We start from the raw sequence: 25,829 nt of genomic DNA, 5'->3' as shown, positions 1-25,829 counted from the left end.
GTGTGGATTGGAAAAGTAGATTCCAAGGCAAGAGCGTAATTGATATGTGGAACTTGTTCAAGGAGCAACTATTGAGTGTCCTTGATAAGTGCGTACCTATCAGGCAGGGAGGAAAGGGTCGTGTGAGGGAGCCGTGGTTTAATAAAGAGTTGGAATCCCTGGTTAAATGGAAGAGGGCGGCCTTTGTAAAGATGAGGCGTGAAGGTTCAATAGGGGCAATTGAGAGTTATAAGGTAGCCCGGAAGGACCTGAAGAGAGAGCTAAGAGCAGCAAGGAGGGGACATGAAAGGTCCTTAGTTGGTAGGATTAGGGAAAACCCTAAGGCTTTCTATAGGTATGTTAGGAATAAAAGAATGACTAGGGAAGGAATAGGTCCAATCAAGGATAGTAATGGGAAGTTGCGTGTGGAGGCTGAAGAGATTGGGGAGGCGCTGAATGAATACTTTTCGTCAGTATTCACTCAGGAACAGGACATTGTTGTCGATATGAATACTGAGGCACGAATAAGTAGAATGGATGGCTTTGAGATATGTAGAGAAGAGGTGTTGGAAATTCTGGCAAGGGTGAAAATAGATAAGTCCCCTGGGCCTGATGGCATTTATCCTAGGATTCTCTGGGAAGCAAGGGAGGAGATTGCAGAGCCGTTGGCCTTGATTTTTGTGTCCTCTTTGTCGACAGGAGTAGTGACAGAGGACTGGAGGCTAGCAAACGTGGTTCCCTTGTTCAAGAAGGGGAGTAGGGATAATCCTAGTAACTAGAGGCCAGTGAGTCTCACTTCTGTTGTGGGCAAAGTCTTAGAGAGAATTGTAAGGGATAGGATTTATGCACATCTGGATAAGAATGATGTGATCAAGGATAGTCAGCATGGTTTTGTGAAGGGCAGGTCGTGCCTCACAAACCTTATTGAATTCTTTGAGAAGGTGACTAAGGAGGTAGATGAGGGGAAAGCGGTAGATGTGGTATATATGGATTTTAGTAAGGCGTTTGATAAGGTCCCCCATGGTAGGCTACTGCAGAAAATACAGAGATATGGCATTGAGGGTGAGTTGGAGGTTTGGATAAGGAATTGGCTCTCTGGAAGAAGACAGAGGGTAGTAGTTGATGGCAAAGGTTCATCTTGGAGTGCCGTCACTAGCGGTGTTCCGCAAGGATCTGTTTTGGGACCATTGCTGTTTGTCATTTTTATAAATGACCTGGAGGAAGGGTTAGAAGGTTGGGTGAGCAAGTTTGCGGATGATACGAAAGTCGGAGGAGTTGTAGACAGTGAGGAAGGATATGGCAGGTTACAGCGGGATATAGAGAAGCTGCAGAGCTGGGCAGAAAGGTGGCAAATGGAGTTCAATGTAGCTAAGTGTGAAGTGATTCACTTTGGTAAGAGTAATAAAAAGATGGATTACTGGGCTAATGGTAGACTACTTGGTAGTGTGGAAGAGCAGAGGGATCTCGGTGTCCATGTACACAGATCTCTGAAAGTTGCCACCCAGGTAAATAGTGCAGTGAAGAAGGCATATGGCGTACTGGCTTTTATTGGTAGAGGAATTGAGTTCCGGAGTCCTGAGGTCATGCTGCAGTTGTATAAGACTCTGGTGCGGCCGCATCTGGAATATTGTGTGCAGTTTTGGTCGCCATACTATAGGAAGGATGTGGAGGCACTGGAACGTGTGCAGAGGAAGTTTACCAGGATGTTGCCTGGTATGGTAGGAAAATCCTATGAGGAAAGGCTGAGGCACTTGGGGTTGTTTTCATTGGAGAAAAGAAGGTTTAGGGGTGATTTGATAGAGGTGTACAAGATGATTAGGGGGTTAGATCGGGTGGACAGTGAGAACCTTTTTCCACGTATGGAGTCAGCTATTACAAGGGGGCATAGCTTTAAATTAAGGGGGGGTAGATATAGGACTGATGTTAGGGGTAGGTTCTTCACTCAGCGAGTCGTAAGTTCATGGAATGCCCTGCCAGTAGCAGTAGTGGACTCTCCCTCTTTATGGGTATTTAAGCGGGCATTGGATAGGTATATGGAGGATAGTGGGTTAGTGTAGGTTAGGTGGGCTTTGATCGGCGCAACATCGAGGGCTGAAGGGCCTGTACTGCGCTGTATTCTTCTATGTTCTATGTTCTAAACCATTATAGTAGCTGTCGGAATGCAGACTTGAGGCAGCAAAGGAATCCTACAAGGCCTGACTTGAGTACCGTGCACACTCTGGAAAGTCCACCTACATGTGTGGGTTGGAACAGTTAAGTTGCTTCGCAACATCCAAATCAGAACCAATTGAAATTCATGTTTGGTTAAATGATCACCTGGTTCTCAAGGTGGTTGATACCAGCACAGCTCTATCTGTAGTTGCAAACACTGTATTTAACATGATTTTCGATGGAGTTCTATAGTTTTGTGCAAGTCATCAGCCAGACTGAGAATGTACACTGGGGAACTGTTACAGATTAAGGGTATGATTTTGGTTCCAGTCTCTTATGAGAAGCAATTAGTGCAGTTACCACTGATTGTAGTACGAGGCTTGGGCCCAAGGCTATTGGGGTGGAATTGGCTGAGAAAGATTCACCTTGATTGGCTCAACACTTTTTGATTAGAAAATGGCTGCCTTCGTGAAGTCCTAATGAAATATCCAGAAACTTTTCAGGAAAGGCTACGGACTATAAAGGGGCCAAAGCCACTTACATATTAATCAGGAAACAATTCTGCAGTTTTGCAAGGTCAGTCTAGTGCCATCTGCCTTGCAGGCAAAAGAGGCAGAAATCAGGATGCTGGCAGGTGAAGGAATCACCTGTGCAGTCTGTGGAATCGGTCTTACCGATTGTGAAGTCTAACAGCTCAGATCACCTTTGTGGGGATTTTAAACAAGGTAAACTGCTTCTTGCAGCTGGATAAATACCCAATATCTTGCATACAGGAATTGTATGCAATATTGGCGGGGGGTGCTGTCCTTCACAAAGGCAGATGTGAGCCATGCCTACCTGCAATTGTGAATGGATAAGGAGTCCCAGATGTATGCCACAATTAATATCCATAATGGTTTGTGCCAACATATGAGGCTGTCATTTTAGGTATCATCAGTCTTCGCCCTGTTCCAGCGGACGATGGAAAAAATTTTACAAGGGCTACCTAAGATTGCCATTTATCTAGATGATGTGTTAATAATTGGGAAGACCAATAAAGAGCAATTGGAGAACTTGGACATAGTGTTTTAAAAGTTTCGCCCAGATGGGCATATGTCTTAGAGTAAAAATGTGTGTTCCAGGCACCCCAAGTTACCTACCTGGGTGACAGAAGACAAAACCTGGTTTTATCCATTGGAACATAAAGTGAGGACGATCAAAGGTGTCCCAGCTCCCACATCTGTACCACAGCTTAGGTCTTTTCTTGGGTTGGTAAAATATTACACCATCTGGCCTCAGTCCTAGCACCTTTACATCTGCCATTGACAAAGGGCCAGCCTTGGACTGGATGGGGGAAAGAGTGTGAAACAGCAGCAGGAACGCCAACGCCGGCCACATGTTTCCTCTGAGTAAGAGAGACCGTTTACTTCAGGGAATGAAGTTTAGTGCCAGAACTATGGAAATGGCCCTGCATGGGTACAAGGGGAAGTTGACAAGAGGTCAGGTCCCATGTCTTAACAAAGTTCAGTGAGTGAGGCAGTCCTGAACAAACATGTGGATACTTGAAAATTGCTACCTCTCAAACAGGACAGCAGCAAAACATAACTTGCTCCGCAGAACAGCCAGAAGGCCTGTCAGAAAGCATGGGTTCTCTCCCTTTGTCACCTATCAAGAAAAAGTCAGAATCTGAGATGGATGCAGCCTCAATATCATTCTCATAGAATCATAGGTCTGTTTCCATACTGTACATCTCTATCAGTCCAACTAGTCCATGCTGACCAGTTATCCTAAATTAATCTAGTCCCATTTGCCAGTACTTGGCCCATATCCCTCTAAACACTTCCTATTAATAGACTCATCCAGGAGTGTTTTAAATATTGTAATTGTACCTGCCTCCACCACATACTCTGGCAGCTCATCCCATACACACACCACCCCCTGCATGGAAAAAGTTGCCTTTTTGATCCCTTTTAAATCTTTCCCATCTCACCCTAAACTTAAGCCCTCTAATTCTGGACTTCCCCCAAATGAGGGAAAAGACCTTGTCTATTTACCCTATCCATGTCCCTCAGGATTTATAAACATTTAAGATCACCCCTCAGCCTCCGACGCTCCGGGGAAAACAGACCCAGCTTATTCAGCCTCTCCTTTTCGCTCAAATCCTCCAACCCTGGCAAAATCCATGTAAATCTTTTCTGAACCCTTTCAAGATTCATACATCCTTCTTATAGAAGGGAGACCAAAACTGCACACAATATTCCAAAAGTGGCCTAACAATATTTGGATAATCGATAGTCACAGGTGAGGTGTCAGAAGACTGGGGTTTGGCTAACATGGTGCCACTATTTAAGAAAGGTGGTAATGAAAAGCCAAGGGAACTATAGACCTGTGGGCCTGACCTTTGTGGTGGCAAGTTCTTGGAGGGAATCCTGAGGGAGAGGATGTACATATATTTGGAAAGGCAAGGACTGATTAGGGATGGTCAACTTTGCTTTGTGCATGGGAAATCATGTCTCACTAGTTTGACTTTTTTTGAAGAAATCTCAAAGAGGATTGAGGGCAGAGCGGTGGACGTGATCTATAAGGACTTTAGTAAGGCATTCCTCAAGATAGATTAGTTAACAAGATTAGATAATGTGGAATACAGGGGGAACTAGCCACTTGGATACAGAACTGACTCAAGGTAGAAGAGAGAGTGGTGGAGGGTTGCTTTTCAGACTGGAGGCCTGTATCAGTGGTGTGCCATAAGAATCAGTGCTGGGTCCACTGCTTTTCATTTGTATAAATGATTTGGATGTGAACATAGGTATAGTTAGTATACTGGCAAATGACACCAAAATTGGAGGCATAGTGGACAGTGAAAGTTACGTCAGAGTACAACAGGATCTTGATCAGATGGGCCAATGGGCTGAGGAGTGGCAGATAGAGTTTAATTTAAATAAATGTGATGTGTTGCATGTTGGAAAGACAAATCAAGGCAGGATATACACTTAATGGTAAGGTCCGAGGGAGTGTTGCTGAACAAAGAGATCTTGAAGCGCAGGTTCATAGTTCCTTAAGTGGAGTTACAGATAGATTGGATAGTGAAGAAGGCATTTAGTATGCATTCATTTATTGGTCATAGCATTGAGTATAGGGGTTTGGATTATCGCCAGTAGAAGAGGAGAAAACGCTCTCGAGATGCTCTGGACACAAGGGACAGGTTATGGCCCGATACATGCCACTGTCAGAATCTGAGTTGGAGGAACCAGACCTGGGGTGAAAATGTCACAGGAGATAGTGATTGTAACCAGGTGGATCTTATTAGAACATAGAACATTTACATTACAGCGCAATGCAGGTCTTTTGTCTTTCGATGATTTCATGGATCAGTGCAACAATCAAAAGCTCATCTAATCTACACTATTCCATTTTCATCCATATGTTTATCCAATGACCATTTAAATGCCCTCAAAGTTGGTGAGTGTACTACTGTTGCAGGCAGGGCATTCCACACCCTTACTACTCTGAGTAAAGAACATACCTCTGACATCTGTCCAATATCTATTACCCCTCAATTTAAAGCTATGTCCTCTTGTGCTAGCCATCACCATCTGAGGAAAAGGGCTCTCACTGTCCATCCTATCTAATCTTCTGATCATCATCTTGTATGCCTCTATTAAGTCACCTCTCAACATTCTCTCCAATCCCCAGGTCCCTCAGCCTTTCCTCACATCTCCTTCCCGCCATACTGGGCCAACATCCTGGTAAATGTCCTCTGCACCCTTTCCAACACTTCCACATCCTTCCTGTAATGCGGTGACCAGAACTGCACTCAATACATCAAGTGCAGCCGCACCAGAGTTTCGTACAATTGCAACATGACCTCATGGCTCCGAAATGCAATCTCTCTACCAATAAACGCTAACATACAGCGCGCCTTCTTAACATCCCTATCAACTTAGGTGGCAACTTTTCAAGGATCTATGCACATCGACACCTTGACTGAGATCCTTGATTGGCATTGTTAACCTGGGACAATCAGGAAAGCCCTGACTGACCGATATAACCTGGAGATTTAGAATCTCCACAGTTTAAGGGACTGACTCTAAAGGAAGGAAATATAACCAGGAGATTTTGAGTGTCTGACTCTGTGCTGGCTGGGCCACAGTCAGTGTGTTACAGCTGCTGTTAGTCTCTGTTTGTTTTTGGGAGAACCAGATTCCTTAACAGGCTAAACTATAATAGCCAGTTTGTTCATTAGGTATTCCTTTTATTGAAGAATGATTTCTAAACTGCCTGATTTACACAGTTGATATGTTTCAGGTGTAATTCAGCCCTCATTAGGGAACTGTTATTTCACTGGCTGGTTACAGTCTGTGTGTTATGCTTTTCCTTTTTACTTTGAGAAAAGGGCTATGCTGACTCTTTTAGCAGGGCTTAGCCCTTGCACTTCGGATTTCTTTGTATTTTGAATGTGTGTTCACTTCATTGTGGTTGGACTGAGTCCCTGTGAGAAAATGCACTTTTCCAAATGAGCTGTTTCTGTGAGTAGATCTCTGCAAAGACTGAACATCTGTATATGTGCTGGGAGGTGAGCATTTGCTGTGCCCTGGAGTTCAGGACTGGACCCAACCCTTGAGTTACCTGCATCTTTACAATATACTGTGCCCTTGTGAGTGGGTCTGGTTGGCTATGGATGGGCCAGGAGTCGATGGAGGGAAGGGGGATGTGCTGTCCTAAAGGGGGACAAAAGGTGTGTCAGGGTAGTCTGCGGGCTGAATGGTGTGTCTGGGTGGGCAACAGCCAGATGGTATGTAGAGGCAGACCTTGAACCAGAAGACAGACATACTGTCCTCAGCGCTGTCACCCCAGGTGGGTACTGGGGTGGGCTGTCCTAGAGGTGGTCAGAATGCACAAGAGGATGGTTAGGATGTCCTGATTGCTGTTGACCTGGGGGAGAGTGGGGGAAACAGTTTGAGCTGTCCTAGAGGTGGCCGGAAGGTGTGTCAGGGCAGACTGAAAATTGTAAAGGACATGGGGCAGACCGAGAGTTGGCATGGGTGGTGGGGAGGACTGCCTTTGAGTGACTGGAAGGATGGCTTACTGGGTTGTCAGAGATGTCTATGATATATGCACTGTTTTTTTGTTTGGTTTATTGGACTATCTGTAGGTGCTTGTGTTTCCTCCTTGATTGATGTAAGGTGGGATTTGAGGTTCATCCTCATTTCCCTGTGAACTAATTGTATGGTGGGGTTTGGAGTCTGGCTTTGCTGCCCCTTTTTTGTCTGTCTGAAAATTGCTGTTTCTTGTATATATCTGTTAATGTTAACTTTGTTTGTAATTTGTACTGGTTAATAAAATAACCAGGAGACTTTTAGAATCTCCTCCGTTTAGGCGACTGACTCTGTGCTAGCTGGGCCATGGTCAGGGTGTTACTGCTATTGTTGGTTTCTATTTATTTTTGGGGGGAGATGATTCTTAAACTGGCTAGTTTTGTTAACTGGTATTCCTTTTTTTTTTCTTGAGGACTGATTTCTAAACTACCTGATTTACACAGTCAATGTGTTTAATTTCTCATGAGGGAACTGTTGTTTCACTGGCAGGCTACAGCTTGTGGTGTTTTGTTTTTCTCTGACATTTGAGCAAAGGACTGGAATCTGCTGATTTTAGGCCATGTGCAAACAATGCGCGGGTACCTTGGATGAGTATGCCACCACCGTCGCAGACTTCAGCAAGTGTGTGGAGACTACATACAGAAGTCAATCTGGGTGTTCTCCAACAGGAAATCCTAGATGAATCAGGACATACAGAACTTTGATTAAAAACTGCATGATGCCTTCAGATCAGGAGACCCACTCAAATATAAGGAATCAAAGTGTGACTTTCGCAGAGCCATTAGGACCAATACCGATTGACACCCGGCAACTATGGCAAGGACTGAATTACATCACAGGTTCTAAAAAAGAGACAGTGCAAGATAGCAGATGAGGACATATAGTTCCCAGATCCTCTCAATGACTCTATGCTCGCTTTGAGTAGAATTTCAGCAGAGGGGTATCACCTATTCCGACAAGTTCTGACTAACCTATCCCAATATCACTGCATCAGAGGTCCGATCAGTTTTCCATCATGTGAATCCGAGGTAAACGATGGGACCAGACAGAGTACCAGGCTGGGCAACCTGCACATGCACAGATCAACTGGCAAAGGTCTTCTCCGACATCTTCAACCCCTACCTGCAGCAGGCCATTGTCCCTGCCTGTTTCAAGAGGGCCAACATCATCCCTGTGCCCAAGAATGCTCATGCAGCATGTCTCTATGACTACCGCCCAGTGGCCCTAACTTCGTTGGTCATGAAGTGCTTTGAAAGGCTAGTCATGGCATTAATCAACTCCAGCCTCCCCACTATTCTTGACCCACTCAAATTTTGCCTATTGGACCAACAGAACCACATCAGATGCCACATCACTTGCCTTTCACTCTTCCCAAGAACAGCTATGTAAGAATCCTACTCATTGACTACAGTTCAGCCTTCAACACTATTATCCCCTTGAGACTGATTTACTAAACTCAGTGATTTCTGACTAAGCCCCTTACTCTCTGCAACTGGATCCTCAGTTTCCTGAGCCATAGGCCACAATCAGTGAAGATAATATTTCATTGTCACTAACACTCAACACTGGAGCCCCCCAGGGGTCTGTACTCACTGTATACCCATGACTGCATCACCAAACATCAGACTAATGCCATTTACAAGTTTGCTGATGACTATTGTCAGTCAAATTTCAGATGGTGACGAAACAGACTACAGAGAGGAGATGGAAGACCTGGGGGAAAAAAGGCGCACCGAGAACAACCGAGCTCTCAATGCCGACAAAACCAAGGGACTCACTATTGACTTTTGGCGGGATGTTATTCATGCCCCCTACACATTGTCAGCACAGAGGTGGAGCAAGTGGACAGTGTCCTGCTCCTGGGAGCGGACATCCACAACAAGCTTTCTTGGACTCTTCTTGGGCCTTTGTGACCAGTGAGTCAATGTCTCCTCTTCCTCAGGCAGCTGAGGAAATTTTGGCATGACTGCAAATACCCTTGCCAACTTTTATAGGTGCGCCATTGAGAGCATTCTGTCTGGATGTATCACTACCTGGTACGGCAACTGTGTTCAAGATCGGAGACTGTCTGGGCTGAGTTCACCACTCTCTGCAACAATCTCCAAAGGCCAACCTCCCATCTATAGAATCTGTCTAAAAGGCCTGTTGTCAAGTAAAGGCCGCCAGCATTCTTAAAAATCCATCCCACCATGGCATTGCTTTTCTACAACCTCTACCATCGGGGAGAAAGTACAGAAGCCTGAACACATGCACCAGCCAGTTTCGCAACAGTTTCTACCCTACTATTGTTAGAATACAGAATGGACTCTCAAACTCTAAACGTTCGCCTGTACCTGTGTTTTTGCTGTTTACCTATTTATTATCTTTGCTACTTTATCTATGTGATCTGCCTATACTGCTCGCAAGACAAAGGTTGTCACTGTGCCTCTGTATACATGACAATGAAATCCACTCCATTCTCTGTTTCATGTTTTCACTTTCTTTGGTGCTTGGACTGAGCCCTTGTGAGAAAATACATCTTTCCAGATGAGCTATTGCTGTATTGGTTGGCCTGGCCCTTTTGTGGGTGACTAGGCCTCTAAACACTGAACACCTGTGTGTGCTAGGAGGTCAGCAATTGCTACATCCAGGAGTGGACCAAACCCCTGTGAGTTAACTGCAGCTTCACAATGTACAGTGGACCTGGTTCTCTATGGATGGGCCAGGCCTCATTGGAGACTGAACACGTGTGTGTGCGCACTGCGAGGTGTGCATTTTCTGCCTGTTGGAGTGAACTCTATTGTGCACTGGAAACTGTGTATTGTAAGGATTTTGTAAATTGTTAATGTATGAGTTTTGTCATTAATTGTGTTTGAGCATGGGCCATTCAGTATGTGGGGCAGCCAGGAGCTTTAGGGTTGATTTTCTCTTTTTCTTTCCCCTCAACGTGCCCCCCCCCCCCCCCCCAAAAAAAGGAGAGAACCTGTTAATGTGCAGGGTGGTTGGGGGCTAGGCAGCCAAAAGCATGCCTGTAGGAAATTGGTCAGGGGAGGGGCAGCCCATACATGAGCTGGCTGGGGGACAGAAGGTTTCCTACCAGCCTGGAGGAAAGGAAAGCGGGCTGGGAGGGACCTGTCAGCATGTGGAGTGCAATTGATAGCATCCTCGCAGGAAAGCCAGTATAGGGCAGGCCGGTCAGTACGCGGGTAGGCTGGGAGCCATACAGCTGATGGCCAGGTGAAAGGGTCAGTCATTCATGGGGCGGCCAGATGCTGGAAAGCCAACAGCCTGACTGTAAGAAAACAGGTCTGGGTGGTTAGTTAGTACATGGGGTGACCGGGAGCCAGTGGCCTACGTCTGTCCTGGAGGAAAGTGGGCTGGGGAGGGTCAGTCATTACGCAGGATGGCCAGAGACCAGTAAGCCAACAACCAGCTCGTAGGAAAGCTGCCTGCGCTGGTCTGGTCAGTATGCAGGGCGACTGGCAGCTGGATGGTCAACAACCAGCCCAGACAAAAGCAGGCCTGGGGAGGGTCGGTCAGTATGCAGGACAGCCAGAGACCAGAGACAATCCTACAGAAGGCTAGCCAAGGATGGTCCAATCAGTATGTGGTGTGGACAGGTTTTTTTTTATATATAGTTATATTGGATCTGTGTTTTATGCACTTTTCTTATTTGATTGCACTGTCTTGTCTCAGTCGAAGGTAACAGTAACAAACTCAAAGTAGGGTTTGAGAGGTTTGTCCTCCCCTCCCCTGAAAGCTGGTTGAACAGTGGGGTTTGGCTTTGCTGCCCTTTCCTGCTGTTTTCTGTTTAGTGTCAATTTTTTTTTATTAAACAGTACAAAATAAATAGGAATTCAGACCCTCCTCACTTCAGGGACTGACACCAAGCTAGCTCGCCATAACCAGTGCACTTGCATATGTAAATAAAGGGGGACAAGGTGACAGGATGCTGGCAGAATTCATTGACCATTTAAATTTTACTAGCAAGCAAAATTTTAAAAAATCACATTCTGTTACAACAACAGTTTAATGAAAGGCAGGTTCCACCTAGCATCCTAACATTCTTTCAGTCACGAACATGTGTTGCTTGGCATTCACTATTCATCGCATGTTCCAATGAATTAAAAAAATAAAGCTAAACACAGCAACATGATGCAAATAAACACTTTTTGTGTTTCCATCTCTGAGCTCAGTATTAACATTTATTCAATCCTCATTAATCTACCACGAAAGATATCTGATAAACACAACTAAATAAGAAGAATGAGTTACATAACTTCTGACAGCAAAAGTCAAATAGAATTTTGGAAAATATCAAACATTCAGCAATATTTCAAGACAATTTCAGATCTATAGCTAAGAAAACTGCAGGCATAATTTAATGGCTAGTTAAAGTACAAAATTTGCATGAATGCAAAACAAAAATCACTTCAAAGCAAACAATGTAGATGTTATGGAAGCACTACCATCTTATATTTCTATTTATTGTACTCCTCACATGAAATTCAAAACATTTGCAGGGAAGAGAATCGCAAATGTTAAGAATGGGAACTAAAATTATGTTTAAAAAGTGGATTGAAAGTAAATAAAGAGAAGGCAAGATGGTAACAATAACTAATTGAAAAAGTAGTGCAGAAGGGTCAAGAAGCAGTGAGTCATGTTGCCAAAAGACTTTCCTTTTGTTTTGTAGTGCGTGTACCTGTCAGCCGAACACTAATAAATGCAGGATCGCCCACAGAATAGCTGGGATCTGAACCAACGCTGCTAGTAACTGCATATCTCCTTATCTAGACTCTAATCAGACTGAAGAAATATTTATAAACAAAGAGTTTTAAATAAGTCATGCAGAATAGTGAATTCATTGACCAATCCAGTAAAGGGAGCCAATTAAGCGGGGGGGGGGGGGGGAAACGATGGAATTGAGACAAGAAATTGGGCAAGTATTTGGTTACATCAACACCAATAACATAATCCTGTAAGACAAGATTCAACACTTGTTGAATTTAATTTTGAGTGTCATTGACTGAATTGCAGTAATTGAGTCTAATCAAGACAGTAATGTGTATTGAACTGGAATGGACAGACCCTAATGTATTCATTTTTCAGAGGTTTTTTAAAAATTCATTCATGGAATGTAGGCACTAACTTTTATTGCCCTTTGCAACTGCCCTCCAGTGAGGCAGTGAGCTATCTTCTTGAGCCTTTGCAGTAAGTAATTCATAGCACTTAGAAAGGAAGTTCTAGGATTTTTACTCAGATAGTGAACAAACAACAAAATTGTTCCCATTGAAGCTCAAATGTGGCTTAGAAGTGATGTTACAGGTGGTGGTGTTTCCATGCATTTGCAGCCCTTGTCATTCTAGGTCACAAAGCAAGAGTTCTCAAATTGGGTGTTGGAACTCCAAGTGGGTTTGCAGACTAATGCAGTAATGGCCACATGGACTTCTGACGGAGCAACAATTACTTAGGGGCTTTTGTTAGTCCAGGACTAACTTACACAGGACTGCGTTGCTCGCAAGACTCGCTCCTGCACGCTCTGAGATGGTATTTCAATGCAAAGTAACATCACAGATGTCTCAATCTTGCTATATTTGGTTGCAAGCTGCTTTAGTATCTTAGGAGTTGCAAATGGTGAGTTTAGCAGATTTGGTTTGATTTTATTGTCACATTACTCAAGTGCAAAAGGAGAAAAGTGTAGAATGTCACCACAGAAGGTGCCATGTTAGATATAAGTATCTAAGTACAGAAACTTAAGATGTGAGGCAGAAAGAAAGTATAAAGTATATTGCAGTAATTGTAATATAGCATGAAACATACAAAATAAGATTAAAAGTTATATATTGCAGACCTTCTTAATTTTAAGTAGAAAATAAAGAAATTAAGACAGTAATGTTTGAACTTAATTTTAAGTGCTTAGCCATGGTGGGACTGCACTTCGAGGAAATCACTTCTAGACCGGAAGTCCATACTGAGGCCACAGTGGGCCAAGAATCTGCCACCAATAATTCAGGAGAGAAAAGCAATATCAGCTACTGAACGTAAAATTACAACAATCAATTTGGAATAAGGGCTCATATTTTGTGATCAAAGGCTATAGCCTGTGTGGAAAAAATACTGGAAAAAGGCTACAAAAAGGAGACAACCCATTGCAAATTAGCCACCTCTTACTATTTGTCATTTGTTTTCACAAGTAATGCACATTAATAACAAGTGATGATATAGAGCAAGTGTGTTTTGTAATATTTTGAATTTAGTAGTCCTTTTTAAAATTATTATTTTCTGGAACAACCCATCAACAACTGAAATAAGAAACATTTAAAATATACTACCTTACTTGTAGTTTGTTTGTACAATTTTGATGTAATTTTAAAAATACCTTTTTAACAAACTTCAAAATGAAAAATGTAATAGATGGAAACAAAGTCTTTCCTATTTTTAAAAATTTCATTAAGCAAAAAAGAATTACAGTAACAGAAGGATATTTTGGAACAAGGTAAGCAGACAACGGGGAGGGTAACAAGACAGACCCAAAATCAAGTTCAGACTAAAGCGCAAAGCTTTATAAAGTGGGTATTGTTCAGATCCTTTGGCTGATCATGCAAGCTGATGGGCTGTGATACTCAGCTACATCAATGGTCACAAACAGGAACACCAGCTTAACTCGCACAGAAACTACATCTGCAGTATTTCAAATCTATTTGTTTCAAAGTCACGAAAAGAACTTTTACAGCAGATTTTCATAAAAATGTGGTTCTAAAAATATATAATTAGTTACTCCAAGCAGTTAGTATGTTTTGGTTTTTCTCATGTAGTGTACCACTTTCTGTAACTGTACTTTGCTTAAGCTTTATATTTCTGCCAAGAGACTTATTCATCATGCTTGACTATATTAAAGCAACTGCATGGCGTGCAACATTTTCCACAGAGTATATTTGTTGCAGATGCATGCAATACCTTCAAGTATGGTACAGTAAGGAATGAACTGTAAGCATTTCCTGTGCAAACTGTACATTTGCCAATATTGTGCTATAGTGTAAGAACATGGCATGTTATGAGGTACAAAATAACAGGCTGACATCCGTCATCAGCAAACATCAAACATACATTTTTGGATATCAAACGTAGCCACAGATATTTGAATTGCAAAATTTAAAAAATTAAAGTTGAGCAAAGAGAATGAAGGTGACTATTAAAACAAACTGCACAAATCACTGGCTTTACTTTCCAGAAACAAAATAACCTCAAGTTCATTATTTAACTAAAGCATAGCAACGTTTCTTCATTCAAAAAGGCATCCTACAAATACAGAATGGAAGCAATGCTTGTGGATTTAAAACACTATTCAAAAACATCAAGGCACAAATTTACAAAAGCAATGCTTTAAATGTTCCACTCAAGACAACTGTTTATAAAGAAATTGGAATTTGATTCAACAAAGGTTCAAATAAGGTCTAAGATTAGATTAGCATTATGTGGATAATGTTGAGAGACTGAGGGCTTGGCTGCTGCAATGTGAGTGCATTGGGCACTTAAATGTGTTCCCAAAGATCCAGATTATATTCAGAGAATTGCAAAGCTAGAGAGTGTAAATGAGGAGCAAAAACAAATAGGTAAGTTTATATGTCTGGAAATGTAATGTCAAAAAGAAAAAAATAGTTGCTTTTAACTCAAACATTTTTGACAGATAAACAATTCAAACACAGATGATAGTGAGTTAACAAATGTGAAAGAAAGTCTAGCTGATATGTAGCACTTACCCTGAAAATTCCAGACAGGGTGAATGCTACAGGAGGCAAAAAGAGTAGGCCATCAGTCAGGATCATAAAAGATTTCTTGCTATATTACAATTTTCTTGCTGCGATGCATAGAACTGAAGACTGTTAACTATTAAAAGGTGAACAAAATGGGTGCCCAAGTGGTAAAGGACTGTCTAACAGGACAAAAGTTGAGAATGCAATGTAATTGAGATGATTAATGGGGAATTTTAAAACTGGTAAAGAAAGAGCACGATGGCAAGTTTTGAGTCCATCATGGCTCAACACCATGCCTGCTGGAAACACTAAGTTTCCCCTGGAGCGCTCAAATTCATCACTTGTCTGTGTTGCATTAACAGAAATCTACTACGTCCGAGGTGGAGCTATAAAATAGTTGAGAATGTAAATCCTTGTTTCCAGATATATTTAAGATCTTTTGCAGAGGGTTTAAGAGTCTAAAAACGTATTGTACAACAGCCAAAGATGTAATGCAGATCAGGAATTTATATCTGCATTTACACTGCAACTTTAATCATTATAAATTGGTTTGTTCATTTTAACGGCAAAGTACAAGTCTAATACATTGTCCCTTGGGTCTGTTATGCAAGTTTTTTTCTGGGAACTCCCAGAATTCTTAAGATGTTCAGTGCATTAACTTCCATTCGCACAATGTATGAACATTCAGGCCATTTTTGTTTGAATTAGACCATAAGCCATAACTTGCTGTACCAGATCATCCAACTGCATCTGCTGTGAATTAGCCTGGACTACATGCTGGTAAGCTCTTTTTTTTTTATTTTCTGTGAGACAAGTTGATGAGCATCAGGGGAAACTGACTATCTGGCAAAATCTATTCTGAACATGAACAGTTATAAATGTGGAGTTTCATTTCTACATAAAGAAGCTGACTGGCAGTAGTTGGAATAATGTTAAAATGGTACTTAGTCTGAAAGGGATATGACTTCCTTTTTCTATGGTGATTGCGGTTTCTACCTATCATGCAGATTAAATAATCATACACCAGTGAAGTGGTGAGGCAGACTGAAAGGCACTATTGCAATTATCATCTCAATTTTGGCTTGCTCAGCAGTCTTTTATCCATTGGATACCCTAACAAAGCTAATGGTGGAGATTTGCAACTCCAGCAATTTCTAGATTTTTGAGTTCACCTGCACACCTAGCCCCCAGTTGACATTACAGCACCATTTTTACATAAATCACAGCAAGATTGATTAACATCACCATTCTAATTACAGCAAATTATGGTCCAATATAAAATCGAAACTATAGAGACCATTCTGTACACCATAATATTAAAAGAAAATTGCTAATATTATATCAAAAGGTGTTAGGAATCTCTTTTTTTCCCAGCTGATACTATGAAAACCTGTGCTGAAAAATGTTCAAACCTAAAATTTCTGGCAGAAATAGTTACTACAAAAAGTAGAAAAATAGTGTGGAATAACCTAGCTCCATAAAACTTCCATTTTCACAGAAAATCCAAATATCAGTAAACCCAGAGTTTCTTAAAACAACAAATAGATTAAAAAACTGAACAATGAAGAGCACTATTTGCCACAGAATATTTAGACTCTAAAGGCTGTAGCTAGATTTAACAGTAGCTACAAAAGAAATCCACAGCCTTTATGGTGGAAACATATATTCTGTTGGTTTGTTACTTGCATTTTCTATCACCATATGATCAGGATCAAACTGAAGGAAGGGGAATACTGTAAACATATGCGTGTTGTCATTAATCTTTGCAGCTGGGGCAAGTAAAAAGAAAACCTGTATTCTCTGATTTATGTGGTGCATAAACTATTGTCATACTTCAGAGTTTCATTGTATAGTCCCTTGACACTCATATGGAACAGAACTGAAGCATAATGCAAAGGAGGCAGAGGCCTAATTTCAACTGACAATATAAGCTTATATATTGTATTTGGCCTTTTCTTGCAACTCAGTAGTAACACAAAATAGTCTATGAACAACAACAGTAAAGTATGAAAAAGAAAATAAATTACATTGTATCTCTATTTACAGATCTGATCAAATGGGTTGGGGTCCAAAGGAGACAAGCAGAGGTAGAATTAGAAGTTTAAAATGTAAGGAAGCCTTTCTGGAAGGCAAAGGAAACCAAGTCTAGCTGAGGAAGATATGAGTTTACCAAGGTTAACTGGAATATGTTTTAAAGCAAGGAGACTGAGAAATAGACAGGAACTGAAGGTTCATATTGGGATACGACCGTATAGCTATAACTGAGACTTGACAGAAAGACGGGCAGGATTAACAACTCAAGATTCCTGATTATAGGGGAATCAGGTAAGATCGATTGATAAGGAGGGGAGGGTTGCAACACTGATCAGGAATAAATTATAGCAGTGAGGAAGGGTGATATCTAGGAAGATAATCAGATGAGGCTATATGAGTAGAAGTTTAAAACACAAAGGGTAAATATGCTGTTGGGTATGCACTATCGGCGTCTGAATAATCAAAAAGAGAAACAGACTATCAAATTTCAGAGAAGCGTAAGAATAAAAAGCCAGTAATAGGAGTAGATTTTATCTGCCCATATATTAACTGGTTTTAGTGTGCATGTTGGAGACAGAACAAAATTCTTAAATTGCATTCAGAAAAAATTTTTAGCCAGTCTGTAGAAACATCACAAGGAAGGGGATGGCTCTGCTCATAATATTTGCAAAGGATAACCAGGTTGGTAGAAGGTGCGGTTTGGACATAACTACCATAACTCGTTTCATTTGATTTCATTATGTTTATTGCCATGTGTATTTTGTTACAAAATAGTGTTGTATAGTGATGCCACTAACACAGATTTTTAAAAAAATTTAAACGCAGAAAAATGAAGAAATAAAGAAAGTGTCCAACTTTATAGACCTTCTTCTTAAGTGCTCTGTAATGGGCCATGGATCTGGTGGCCAAGCACGAGTCCCCTTCACCACATTACCACAGATGGAATGAAAGTTCAGTGCCACCTTACCTCAACTAGTACCCTCACTGCTATAAGGGCTTGCTGAATCTCACCAATACAGGTGCTGCCGGTTACAGAACCAGTCCAAATGTGACTATGCTACCACCACTAATTTGCTTTGGGTCCAACTCGCCAATCCACCTGTTGTTGATGCCACCGTGTCTCGTAAATGGCTCCAACTTGCTTCTGCCGCCACCTCCATCAATCTGTACTTGAAGCAGATGCCACCAAGAACCCAAACTTTCTTCTGCAGCAGCAGCCACGAGTCAACACTAGGCCCATCACAACGATGCAGAAGCCGCCAAAAACCCAAAATTGCCTCCAATACCACTGCTCCGACTCTGCACTGCTGGGTCCACTCACCGCTGCAACTGTGCTCTTCACCAAGATGTAAGTAAAATAAAATAGAAGAGGGTGGAAAAAAAAAGAGGGAATAAAGAATAGAAATTAAAAGAAAGGCAAATGAGCCCTAGCCTCAGAAGCGCTACTCCACCACCATCTTATGGAGCCAACAAGTCATACAGCACAGAAACAGACCCTATTGATTCAATTAGTCCATGCTGAACGTAATCACAAACTAAACTCGTCCCACCTGCCTGCCCCAGGCCCATATCTCTCCAAATTTTTCCTATTCATGTATCCATCCAAATGTCTTGTAATTGTACCTGCATCCATCACTTCCTCAGGAAGTTCATTTGACATGCAAACCACCCTCTGTAAAAAAAAATTGCCTCATATCTTTTTTTAAAATCTCTCTCCTCTCACCTTAAAAATTGCTTCCCACTGTTGACATTTCCCATCTTAAGGAAAAGACAATTACCATCAACTCTAGTTATGGCTCATTATTTTATAAACTTTCATCAACCTCCTACACTCCAGTGAAAAGTCCCAGCCTTTCTTTACCCAGCAACATCCTGGTAAATCTCTTCTGAGCCCTCTCCAGCTTAATAATATCTTTCCTATAACTGGCTGACCAGAATTGGACATAGTATTCCAGAAGAGGCCTCACTAACATCCTGTACAACCTCAACATAACGTCCCAACTCATTTACTCTAAGGACTGAGAAATGAAGGCAAGTGTGTCAAATGCCTTTTAACCATCCTGTCTATATGTGATGTAAATTTTAAAGAATTATGCACCTCTGTTCTACAATACTACACAAGGCCCTATCATTAACTGAATAAGGCCTATCCTTGTTTGTTGCACCAAAATGCAATACTTTGCATTTATCTAGGTTGAACTCCATCTACCCTCCTTCAGCCTATTGACCCATTTGATCAAGACCCTTTTGTAATCTTAGAAAAATTTTAACTAGAAGGATTTAGGATAGTTCCAGAAAGGACAAGTTTTAAATTGGGAAAAGGCTAATTTTATTAACATTAGATACAATTTGGCCCAAGTGGACTGACAGCAGCTACTGGCAGACAAAATTGTGTTAGAGTAGAGGAAGATAAAGAAGACTATAGAGTGTGCAAAGGGCAAATGTGTTTCCATAAAGACAAAGGATGGGACCAAGACTAGAGAACTGTAGATGTCAAGGGCCATAAATGTTAAGATTGGAAAAAAGAGAAATTTATAGTAAATACCAAAAGGAGTATAAAAAGTGCATGGGGATCTTAAAAAAGGAAATGAGGGAAGTAAAGAGACTGCATGAGAAAATGTTGGCAGATAGAATAAAGGAAGACTCGGTGCTTTTATCAATATATTTTAAAAAAACAAGAGAATAACTGGGGAAACGAGAGATAATAGTTACCATAGTTGCATAGGGACCTATGAGAAATGGGCACAGTCCTCAATGAATACTTTGCATTGAACTTTGACAATGAGAACGGATGATGCAGACAGACAGATCAGGGTAGAGAACTATAAAATATTAGGAGAAATTAAGGGAGCGAGCACAACAGAGGTGGTACAAAAGGGTTAAACAGACTTAAGTGGACACATTTGCAGGCTGAGATGAGCTAAATATGAGGCTGTTGAGGGAGGCCTGGGAAGAGATATCAGAGACCTCTGCAGTAATTTTCAAATACCCTCTAGCCAAAGGTGAGAAGCTAATGCACTGGAGATTTTCTAAAAATTGTGCTATTATTTCAAAAGGGATAAAGAGATGGATCACAAATACAAGGCAGTTAGTCTAACCTCAGTCATGCAGAAGTTATTAGAAGAATTCTGAGGAACAGAACATACCTAAATTAGGAGGAACACATATCAATTAGGCTCAGGCAGATGGATTTGTTAAAACACTACTTTCCTTCTTCAATTAAATTTGTTAATTTTGGAGGACGTAACCAGGTTGAAGATGTTGATGAGTGTAATGCATTTGATGTGGTCTACGTGAACTTTAGCAAAGCTTTTGTAAAGATCCCTCCAGTCAGACGGGTCAAGAAAAAAAACTCGTGAAATCCAAGGCAAAGTGGTACTTTAGATCCAAAGTTGGCCAAGATGCAGGAAGCAGAGAGCAATGGTAGAGAGATGTTTCTGACTGGAAGTCTGTGTTTCCAGTAGGGTTCTGCAGGGCTTGTTGCAGGTGCTTTGCTATTTCTGGTGAATAGGAACATAGAGTTATACAGCATGGAAACAGACCCTTCTCTCCAATCTATCAGTGCCTACCAGATACCCTAAACTGATCTAGTTCCATTTGCCAACATTTGGCCCATATCCCTCTAAGCTCTTCTGATTCATGTAACCAACCAGATGCCTTTAAATGTCGTAATTGTACCCACTTCCACCACTTCCTCTGGTGAAAAAGTTGTCCCTCGGGTCCTTTGAAATCTTTTTCCCTCTCACCATAAACCTATGCCCTCTAGCTTTGGACACTCCAACCCAGGGAAAAAGACCTTGGCTATTCACCCTATACATGATCTACATGATTTTATAAACCTTTATAAACTCACCCCTTAGCTTTGACACTGCAGGGAAAAAAGCCCCAGCCTCTCTCTCTTATAGCTAAAACCCTCCAACCCTGGCAACATTCTTGTAAATCTTTTCTGAACCTTTAACAATTTTCCCGTAGCAGGGAGACCCGAATTGAACACAGTATTCTAAAAGTGCCCTCCTTAATGTCCTGTAAAGCTGCAAGGTGATGTACCAACTCCTATACTCGATACAATGACTGATGAAGGCAAGCATGCCAAACGCTGCCTTCACCACACTATGTACCTGCACTGCGAAGGCTCTGTTTGGCAACACACCCCAGAGCCCTACCATTAACTGCACAAGTCCTGCCCTGGTTTGCCTTACCAAAATGCAATACCTCGCATTTATCTAAATTAAACTCCTTAGTCCATCAGCCCACCTGATCATGGTTCCACTACAGTCTGAGATAACCTTCTTCACTGTCCACTAAACCATCTAGTTTGGCTTCATCAGCAAACTTACTAACCATACCTCCCATATTCACAACCAATATGAATGACACAATGGAGTGGACCCAGCACCAATCCTTGTGTCACACCACTGATCACAGGCTTACAGTCTGAAAAACCTTTTTACCTTCAAGCAGAATTTTGAATCCCAATTAGCTAACTCCTCTATATTCCAAGTGATCTAACCTTGCTGAAGTCCACACAGACATCTACCACATTGCCTTCATCAATCTTTTTTGTCACTTCTTCAAAAAACTCAGTCAAGTTAGTGAGACACTATTTCTTATGCAAAAAGCTATGTTGACTATTAAATCCTGTCCTTCAAAATCTCTCCCAACAAATTACCCAACAGTGACCTCAGGCTCACTGGTCTGTCGTTCCCTGGCTTTGCCTTACCACCTTTCTTAAATAATGGTACCACATTAGCGACCCTCCAGTCGCCCGGCACCTCACCTATGGCTGCTGATACTACAAATATCTCAGCAAGGGGCCTAGCAATGTCTTGTCTATCTTCTCTCAAAGTTCTGCATACACCTGATCAGGTTAATGGTTTAAATTTAAATGTAGGGCATGTGATCAAGAAGTCCTGGATGACATGATATTTGTAGGGTTGTAAGTGGGAAGGAGAATAGCCATAAATCGTAGGAGGTTATCAACAGACTGATTGCCACTGCTCTTCCTAGCCAATGAAATTCAAAAGGGAAAGGTATGAGTCAACAAATAATTAAAGAATGAATAGTAAGATCCTAGAAAGGACACAGGAATATTTGTGTGCATGTCCCTGATTCCTGAAGTTGCAGTGCAGGTAGAAAAGGTATTTAAGGAGGCATACGGTATACTTGTCTATATTAGCTAAGGCACACAGTACAAGAACAAGGATGTTATTCTTGAACTGTATAAAACACAACTTAGTCCACAACTGCATGCAGTTCTGCCACTTTCAGATATGGAAAGGGTATGATTGTAGAGAGGATGCAGAGGATATTTCCAGGACGCTGCCAAGACTGGACTCAGCTATGGGGCAAGATTGGGCAGATTAGAGTTGCTTACTAATAAAATGTTTTAAAGATTATAAAGAGCATAAACCTGGTGGATATGAATTCACTTTTCTATTTGTAGATGGATAAGTAACCAGAGAGTCTAGATTTAAGATTAGATTAGATTCCCTACAGTGTAGAAACAGGCCCTTCGGCCCAACAAGTCCATACAGATTCTCCAATTCCCTCTAACTAATGCACCTAACACTACGGACAATTTAACATTGCCAATTCACCTGACCGGCACATCTTTGGCCTGTGGGAGGAAACCCACGCAGACACTGGGAGAATGTGCAAACTCCAAATGGACAGCCGCCCAAGGCTGGAACTGAACCTGGGTGCTGTGAGGCAGCAGTGCTAACCACTAAGCCACCATGCATAGCAGAAGGATAAGAGGAGATTTGAGGAGAGCTTTGTTTCAATCAGAGGGTGGTAGGAGTCTGAGACTCTCCTAACACTTGAACATGTGCACTTGAGGCCAGAGCCTCCAGGGTTATGTGACAAAAGCTGAACAATAGGATTATGTAATCAGATCTTTGTTGAGTGGCACATACATGATGGCTATGAGAATCTGAAGCAGAAACAGGCCACTTTGTTTCGCCATTCGATTAAAATCATGGCAGATCTGATTTCTCCCCATTCCCACCTGTCTGCAGATAACCTTTGTTGCATCACAGAATCTTTTGTGCTATTCTAAGGCAATTAGGACTTTGATTTAACATCTCATTCAAAGAAACTGCACCCTCAGCACTGGAGTGAACCATTTCCCAACCCCCCCCCCCCCCCCCCCCCAAATTGTTGTGCACATGTCCTCCAGTGGAATTTTAACCTTCTCAGTCAGAGATGAAATTACTATGAACTGAGCTAAGGTGAACATTGATATTTTGCAAGATATTCTAGAAGGCATTCTCAAATAGTGAAAATCCTTTGGCAGTTTAGGCAGAAGTGGAAATTGTAAAATTGAAATGCCTGCAGACAACCAGAGGCACATTCTAATGTGGCATACTTATGATGTTCTTGTGCTATTTGTCTATCCATGAGTCCAAACACTTTGAAGTCATTAGGGCAGTCACCCTTTACACGATAGACAACAACTCTTAACATTTATTTTGAGTTGTGGAGGAAACAATCTAATGTTATTTATTTCTCATTCCTAGATGTAGTGTGGGTTTGTTTACATGTATGCCAGACCAGATAGAACCAGACAGGTTGTGGATTCCTTCCTGGTAGCATTCTTTCCTCAAAATGACAAACTTAACTTTTCTTTCTGATGCTAAACAACAAAATACTAGATTTAGTGAATTTAACTTCCCCCCACTAGCCAAATGAACAATCCCTGAGATTGCTAGTCCAGTGCTGGAATAGCAGACTATCATAATTTTCATGATGGTATGAAAGATTATCAGGAGACATAAACAGGTCTGCAGACAGATTGGACATGCGAGATTCTCCTTAGTTTTATGTCAACAGCTGTGTTGTTTATGCATGTGAATGAAGGTTTTTAAGGCAACGGGCTTGAAAGCTCAACAAAGACTGAAGATTAAAATTTGCACAATGTCCGAACAAGAGCTCTGCTGTAATCCTCAGTATCTGGTCACTGCGACACTGAGCCTCAAAGAGTTTAGCATTCTAATGAAACATGGTTTAAAGTTTTATTTAAAAACTGGTCCAAGATTGAGAATTCTAGTCACTGGGCAGTTTGCTTGGGTTAGGCTAACAAAGAACAAGTGTGTCTGTATAAGTTCACAAAGGGCAATTTTCATGTCAAAAATAAGTCATCAGGTGGCATTGAAATAAATTCTATAACAAGACATGTGGAGAAACGGGTGAAGCTATCCATTTCATCATGCAACTTTGCAGTAAACATAAGTGGTATTCTCACTAACAGAATGCTGCCATCAAGCCAAAAAGACACTTTGCCCGTCACATAAATTAGTAATGTGTTTTATTAACTTTAATATTGATGTAATGCCAGATACATAGACTGCACCTACCAATGGACCGTATCAAACGAGGCTTCTCTCTGACCATCTGTGAATAGCTTCCCAACCTTGCCCAATCAGTTTATGCTTGCAAAACTCAGAACATTGTATCCAATATTAGAGGCAATTCTGCTACTGAACAACTTATACTGTATAATCTTCAATGTGCTAAGAATTATACCAAATACAGTAGCGCCTCAACTTATGAACTTAATCCGTTCCGGCACCCGGTTCGCAAACCGAAAAGTTCGCGAACTGAATCAATTTTTCCCATTGCTCGGATAGCATAAGAATGCTTGGATGGCTGTTCACAGCACCGCACCAAAGACTAACTGAATGGGATCACGCGGGGCCCGAGAGCTTTTGCGTTCAACAAGCACGTAGCAAAGCAGAACAATGAAACCATGTGGTCTCTCACGGGCTTTTTGCGTTCGTACCTTCGTCCGTACCTCGAATTTCATACGTACATTGAAGCAAAATTTTATGTACAATCCTGTTCGTAAACCGATTTGTTCGCGAACGGGGCCGTTTGTATGCCGAGGCGCTACTGTACCAATTTTGGATTGTCGATTGGACTTACTATGTCGTACTTGCACATGCTAGAAGTTACATTTATTCACCAAGGGTCCTGTTTCTTGTTGGTAAAAGGAATATGTCCACACAGTGCACCTTTTTCATTGAGGAAATAGCTATGGAAACAGCCCAATATCCACTGCAACCTTATAGCAACAACTTGACTAATCAAGAGTTGAATTGCCTGATTTGAATACAGTCAACAGTTCTGGTGAATCTCTATACTGTATAGAATCCAGCCAATCAACATCTTCTCATACTTGAGAGTTGTTTCTTTTCAAAGCTCAGCAGGTCTGGAAGGATCTATGCTGAGGAAGGGTCATTTGAACTGAAACGTTAATTCTGATTTCTCTCCACAGATGCTGTTGACTTGTTGAGCATTTCCTGTAATTTCTGTTTTGTTTCTGACAAGTGCAAGATGAAAACATTTGCCCTCGTGTACTTTTTATCAATGATAGAACGGGTCAAACATGAACTCCAGGTTATGCAGGCAAGATGGGCTGATATCCTTGACTAATTTCAGACAATCGTTATTTCCTTTCAAAATGCTGCAAATGTTCTTGAGGAATCTATCTGTTTCTGAATGAGGCACATTCAACAATTGTGTCTGGTTGATGGATAGTCAATCAATAGATTTATGTAACATCTGCAATTATAACTGTTTGTTTAGATTGTAAAATCAACCCAAATTAGTACCAGAGAAAAATTGGATCAATCGTTGAAAATGAAATGACTGTGATCATGGTAATGAACACATCATCAGCCCATGGTCAGCTGGGTTTTGACAATGCAGTAAAGACATTGAGAAGTTTAAACAGAAATGTAGACTAACAGTCAGTACCTTTCTAAAATGCACTAGCCATCTAAATTGAGAGAGGTTGCAGAGCTCTGACATGCAGTGATCTGGGTTCCCTAGTGCATGAATCACAGAAGTTTAGTAT

The 25,829-nt window shown here is 41.5% G+C and overlaps 1 protein-coding gene across 7 annotated transcripts in view; it reads right to left on the bottom strand.

Moving 5' to 3' along the window:
• The window catches only part of sncaip (synuclein, alpha interacting protein), a 121,487-nt gene that overhangs the window by 90,093 nt on the left and 5,565 nt on the right, over window positions 1-25,829 (bottom strand). The window contains exon 1 of one of the 7 annotated variants that reach the window (XM_072584370.1): window positions 14,945-14,963. The exons of 5 other annotated variants lie outside the window; for them this stretch is intronic. The gene's annotated coding sequence lies outside the window, so the exon portion shown is untranslated. Of the gene's footprint in view, window positions 1-7,787; window positions 7,869-14,944; window positions 14,964-25,829 lie in introns of those variants that run through there. One more of the 7 variants, XM_072584365.1, reaches the window with a different exon arrangement.

The sequence above is a fragment of the Chiloscyllium punctatum genome, chromosome 2 (genome assembly GCF_047496795.1).
Source record: "Chiloscyllium punctatum isolate Juve2018m chromosome 2, sChiPun1.3, whole genome shotgun sequence".
NCBI lineage: Eukaryota > Metazoa > Chordata > Chondrichthyes > Orectolobiformes > Hemiscylliidae > Chiloscyllium > Chiloscyllium punctatum.
Note: the sequence above shows the minus strand (reverse complement) of the source record. Positions and strands in the feature narration are given on the sequence as shown.